Source organism: Sorex fumeus, unplaced genomic scaffold (assembly GCF_029834395.1).
Source record: "Sorex fumeus unplaced genomic scaffold, SorFum_2.1 ptg000073l, whole genome shotgun sequence".
Classification (NCBI taxonomy): Eukaryota; Metazoa; Chordata; class Mammalia; order Eulipotyphla; family Soricidae; genus Sorex; species Sorex fumeus.
Window position 1 is genome coordinate 16,029,818 of NW_026606130.1, and position 6,000 is coordinate 16,035,817.

A 6,000-nucleotide genomic window follows, 5' to 3' on the forward strand; every position below is an offset into this window, starting at 1 on the left:
TTAAGGAATAAGAACGCAATTTGAAGTTATGGTAACAAGTCCCAGTCCGTGTATAAACTAATTTAATTACATATATTAATTTTTCTAAATGAAGAAACAAACCTGAGATGGAATGCTTATATAAGTAATTTGCTGGAGAAAATGAAGATTGGAGGAAGAGAATAAAATAGGAAATGGGGAGAATCACATGAGGATTTAGTCTCACTTGGAGACTAGCATTAGCCAAGAAATGTAGGAAAGCTCTGAAACAATGGTTCCATAATTATATTACTTCAGAATAGTTATTTATAGGGAATAAAACTGCTGTGTAATCAGACAACAAGCTATTTCCCTAAATTGACAAAATACGGGATGCTGACAGCAATTTTATAGGAAGAGGTTTCCAGAACTCCTGAAATTTTTGACTAATAAAATTAAAACATTGTGCTTTTTAAAAATTATATATTGTAAATGTATAAGAGAATTTATTTCTGTTATAGAAGGCTATAGTAGAATTGGCGATAGCTAAAGAAAATATGACATCCACAGAAAGAGGTAATCATCACAGAAACAGAGACAATAAAGAAGTCTGTCAAAATTTGCAGTGTTCATTTCTTACTGATGTTGGTGATATGGCTTATGAAAGCAACCAACCAGTTCCTACAACATATATGTCCCTGTAGAGGCTGCCTGTAGCTATTAAATTTGATGCTACTCATTATTAATGTCATCTATACACCTTTTCCTCCCTGTTTCCTTGCCCATAAGCAGCCCTATTTTCACATCAGAGCTTCCACTAGAATACTCTACTGAGAATTTGTTAACTGACAAAAAAATAAATCCTTAAGATTCTCATTATAAATGACATATCATTATAGTTTATATCCATTTCATGTGTTGTGGATAAATGGCAGTCAGTTTCACGGGGCTTATTCGTTTTTGAATCCAGTCATAAACTCCTCTGTTCTAAAGACAATAAGAGACATGCTACATAGTGACATTCATAAATATGAGTTATCTTGTACATATCTGAATTTGCAGGCACAAGGTCTAGACTTGGCATGAGTTGACTTTAACTGAGGTACTGCTCCCATTAAACACTATGCAAAGGTCTTTCAACTGGTTCACCTAAGATAAACTCATTAATCTTTTTTAGAAAGGAAAAAGAACAGTTTCTATTTATGTGATAATATCGTGGGGAAACTTATTTTAATCTTTAGTCTAATTTGAAGTAAAATTATTATATCACACCCCTAGGAGGTATACATCAAGTCATTTAGTCTTTATGAGAATAGTAGAGATGGCTAAAAAAGAAAGCTGACTTCATTGACTTTCTCAAGTAAGGAGATTGTAAACCATGCTGGAGTCAACCTTACCTTGGTGTCACCCACAAACATATATCCATCTTAATACACATGTACTGCTCTTTAGGTGCAAGCACTTAGATAGCAGAGCCCATGAACTCTGTGCCTTTATAACAAGGAGTAGACATTCCATTCATATTTGTTTGTTAGGTTGGGAACCGAAGTGATAGTGCAGTGGGTAGCACAATTCCTTTCAACATAGCAAACCTGGAGTTTGCACCTTGGCATCCCATATGATACCCCAAGCCCCACCAGGACTGAATCCCGGAGCACAGGGCCAAGAATAAGTCCTGAGCACTTCTGGGTATAACCCCAAAACATACATTTTATATATATATATATAGTTGAGAAATTAATTAATCAATTAATTAACTTATAAAATCAGAAGTCTGTGGAATCCATTGTGATTGGCCAAAGAAAGCAAAAAGAAAAAAGCCATACTTTGGAAGATTTTTACCCCTCAACTAGGTGAAATTTCAAATATTTAAAAAATTGAATATTTGGGGTCTGGAGCGATAGCACAGTGGGTAAGGCGGTTGCCTTGCACGCAGCCAACATGGCCCACAGAGGTTCAATTCCCAGCATCCCATATGGTCCCCCGAGCACCGCCAGGAGCAATTCCTGAGTGCATGAGCCAGGAATAACCCCTGAGCATCGCCGGGTGTGACCCAAAAAGCAAAAAAAAATGAATATTTGGCCTTTCCTCTGCACAGGTGCGTCCTTCTGTGCATCCCCGTCCAGTCCAGCCCCATGCTCCCTATTGCCTGCCACCAAGACATCTTCCTGAGAGCACTCAACGGAGTTCCACTACACATGCCCACCCAGCCCCCGCCTTTTTCTGTACAGGCCCTTGGGCACAGGTCTGTAGACTAGCATCAGGACCTGCTGGGGGTGTGGCCTCCACTGTAGGGGGCATGGCCTCCTCAAAAGTGGGCCTGGCCTTCTCTGAGGTGGCCGCAGTTATATTTCCCATTCCCAACCCTATCGACTCACATACCAACCTTAATCAACTAATTCTGTGGAAAAAGTTCTGGTCACCTCAAATACAATACCACAGTAATCCACTGGCTTATATCAATTCCAAAAAAGACCAGTACGCAAGAAACCGTACAAGCCCAATATAAAAGAACAACTCCTCCAACACTTTTCTAGATGCCTATCATAAGCCACAGATTAATTTCTGAGAGGAAGAACATATTCTAGAAGGGGAGATCAACAACTGATCTTATTAAGAATCCTTTCCTGAAATAAGAGGGAACAGTGCTAGTGAACTTCAAGATTTTACCTCTAGACAACCACAACAGCATGAGGAAACAGAACAAATCTCCACTACGAGGAGAGGATGAAGAAAAGACTCCAGAACACTCAACAGGGGTTACCCACAAATACGATCTCTCCGATAAAGAATTCCGAGATGAAATGCTGAGGATGTTAAAGGAACTGCTCAAAGAATCAATGGAGCAGACATTCAGAAAATTAAAGGAAGAAATGAAAGAAACTGTGGAACGGATAGTCGAGAAAATACGGGAAGAAATGAGAGCAGAAATAAAAAAGCTACAAAAAGAAGTGTCACAAATAAAGGATTTGGTAGATGAAATTAAAAACTCAGTGGATGCCCTCAGCAGTAGAATGACTACAGCTGAAAACAAAGTTAGTGATATTGAAGATGAGCAACAGAAATTGTACAGGCAACAACAAACAATGGGAAAGTATCTCAAATTAGCTCTAAAGCGAATCAGAGAACTAGAAGATGACGCCAAGAGGAACAACATTAGAATCATTGGAGTACCAGAAGGACAGGGAGGTAACCCCAATGAAAATGCCATAGTGAAAGAAATTATTGCTGAAAATTTCCCAGAGTTAAAGAATGCAGACATCCAGATCCAAGGAGCCAGAAAGGTGCCAGCTAAAAGAGACCCTAATAAAAACACTCCAAGACATATAGTCATAATGATGGATGCCATGGATAGAGACACAATACTGTAAGCAGCAAGGTCAAAGAAGGAAATCACATACAAAGGAGTATCCCTTAGATTTACAGCATACCTATCAGAGGAAATCTTCTAACCCAAGACAATGGTGGGATGTATTGAAAAAACTCAATGAAATGAATCCCTCACCAAGAATGCTTTATCCAGCTAAACTCTGACTCAAACTCCATGGAACTGTATACAATTTTATAGATAAACAACAACTCAGGAACTTCATAGACTCAAAACCAAACCTAAAAGGACTAAAAGAGCTCCTGTAATTCAAGAAGGAAAACACCAAGAAGCACAACAAACCCTTACAAGAAGATGGCACAAGATCCCACAACAATAATCTCTCAATGTTAATGGTCTAAACGCACCAATCAAGAGACACAAAGGCAAAATGGATCCAAAAAACTGAAACCAACATTCTGCTTCCTACGAGAAACACATCTGAACAGCAAAAGCAAACACAGACTTAAAGGATGGAAAACAATCCTGCAAGCAAACAACTCCCTCAAAAAAATCTGGGGTGACCATAGTACTATCCGACACCATAGATTTCAGGTTGAAAAAGATTAGAAGGGACAGCTAAGGCCATTTTCTATTTATCAAGGGATATGTACAACAGGAAGAAATCACACACTTAAATGTATATGCGCCTAACGAGGGACCAGCTAAAGACTTAAAACATCTGCTAACAGATTTTAAGGAGGACATTACTAGCAACGCATTAGTAGTCGGAGACTTCAACTACACCTTATCACCTCTGGATAGATCAAAAAGAACAAAACTAAGCACAGAAACACTGGCTTTGAAGGAAGAAATAGAAGAGAGAGGGCTAACAGATATATACAGGGCTTTACACCACAAAAAGAAAGAATACAGATTCTTGTGCGCACGGAACATTCTCTAAAATAGACCACATGCTGGGTCACAAAATATACCTCTGAATCAGGAAGATAGAAACTTTTCAGACCACGATGCACTGAAAATAGAAGAGAATCACACAGACATGGAGAACCAAATCAAACACGTGGAAATTAAACAACTCATTGTTGAACAATGAGAGGGTCAGGAAAGAAGTCAAGGAAGTAATCAAAAGATACCTGGAAATAAATAAGAATGAAGAAAAGAGCTACCAGAACCTATGGGACGAGCTAAAGGCGTGTTGAGAGGAAAATTTATAGTTTTGCAAGCATTCCTCAAGATGGAAGAAAGGGCCTACATATATAACATGACTTCACAGTTCAAGATCATAGAAAAAGACCAACAGAAGGAACCTAATGCAGCCGAAGGAAAGAAATAATAAAATTTAGAGCAGAAATTAAAGACACGGAAAGCAAAAAACAATATGAAATGTCAATCAAACCAAGAACTGGTTCTTTGAGAAAATAAACAAGATTGATAAACCACTAGCAAGACTCACAAATACAGAGAGAGAGAAAACACTAATAAAGCAAATCAGAAATGAAAAAGAGGACATCAAAACAGAAACCAATGAAAATCAAAAGATAATCAGAGACCACGTTGAGAGTCTGTAGGCCATGAAGCAAGAGAACCTAGAAGAAATGGTTTAAATTCCTGGATTCCTACAATAACCAAAGAATGAGCCAAGAAAACTTGGAATACCTGAATAGACCCATTCATATCAAGGAAATTGAAACCGTAATCAAAAGTCTTCACAAAGACAAAAGCCCAGGCTCAGATTGATTCACTAGCAAATTCTTCCGAACATTTAAAGAAGAGCTGTTGCCAGTTCTCCTCAACATTTTCCAGGAAATTGAAAAACAGGAACTCTCCCAAACAGTTTTTATGAGGCAGATATCTCTCTAATACCAAAAGCAAACAAAGAAGCCACCAACAAAGAAAATTACAGGCCAATATCGCTGACGAATATGGATGCGAAGATCCTCAACAAAATATTAGCAAATAGAATCCAACAGTTGCTGAGGATAGAATCAGTGAGTTCAAAGATGAAGTGCAGAGACTCTCCAGAAAAGAACAGAAAATGGGAAAGAGAGTCACAATATGGGGACAGATGCCATGAGAAGATCGTGATGAAGACAAGAGGAGTAAAATAAGAATTATTGACGTCCCTGAGAGACAGGAAGAAAACCCCAATGAAGAAGAAACTGTCAAAGACATCATTGCTACGACGTTCCCAGAGCTGATGAACACATGCCACCACATTCAGGAGGCCTGAAGGATACAAGCTAGAATAAATCCAAAAAGAAGTACCTCAAGACACATCCTGATCAAAATGACCAGAAAATTAGATAGAGGCAAAATTCTGAAAGCAGCGAGATCAAAGAAAGAAATTTCCTATAAAGGAGCATCCTTAAGATTCACAATCGACTTGTCTGATGAAACCTGATGAAATCCTTGTAGCCCAAAAACAGTGGTGGGATATAGTGAAAATACTCAATGAAATAAATGCCTCACAAAAATACTTTACCCAGCTAGACTCTCATTGATAACAGAAGAAACATCACACAGTTTCACAGACAAACAAGAGCTCAAGAACTTCATAGACTCAAAACCATGGTTACAAGAAAAACTGAATGGGCTACTTTAAGACAGGACAGGCCCCTCAAATAACACCAAATTTTGGCAGAAAGATGGGACAGAACCCCAAAACAATAATCTCTCTACATCAATGGGCTAAACTCGCCCAAGGAAAAGAC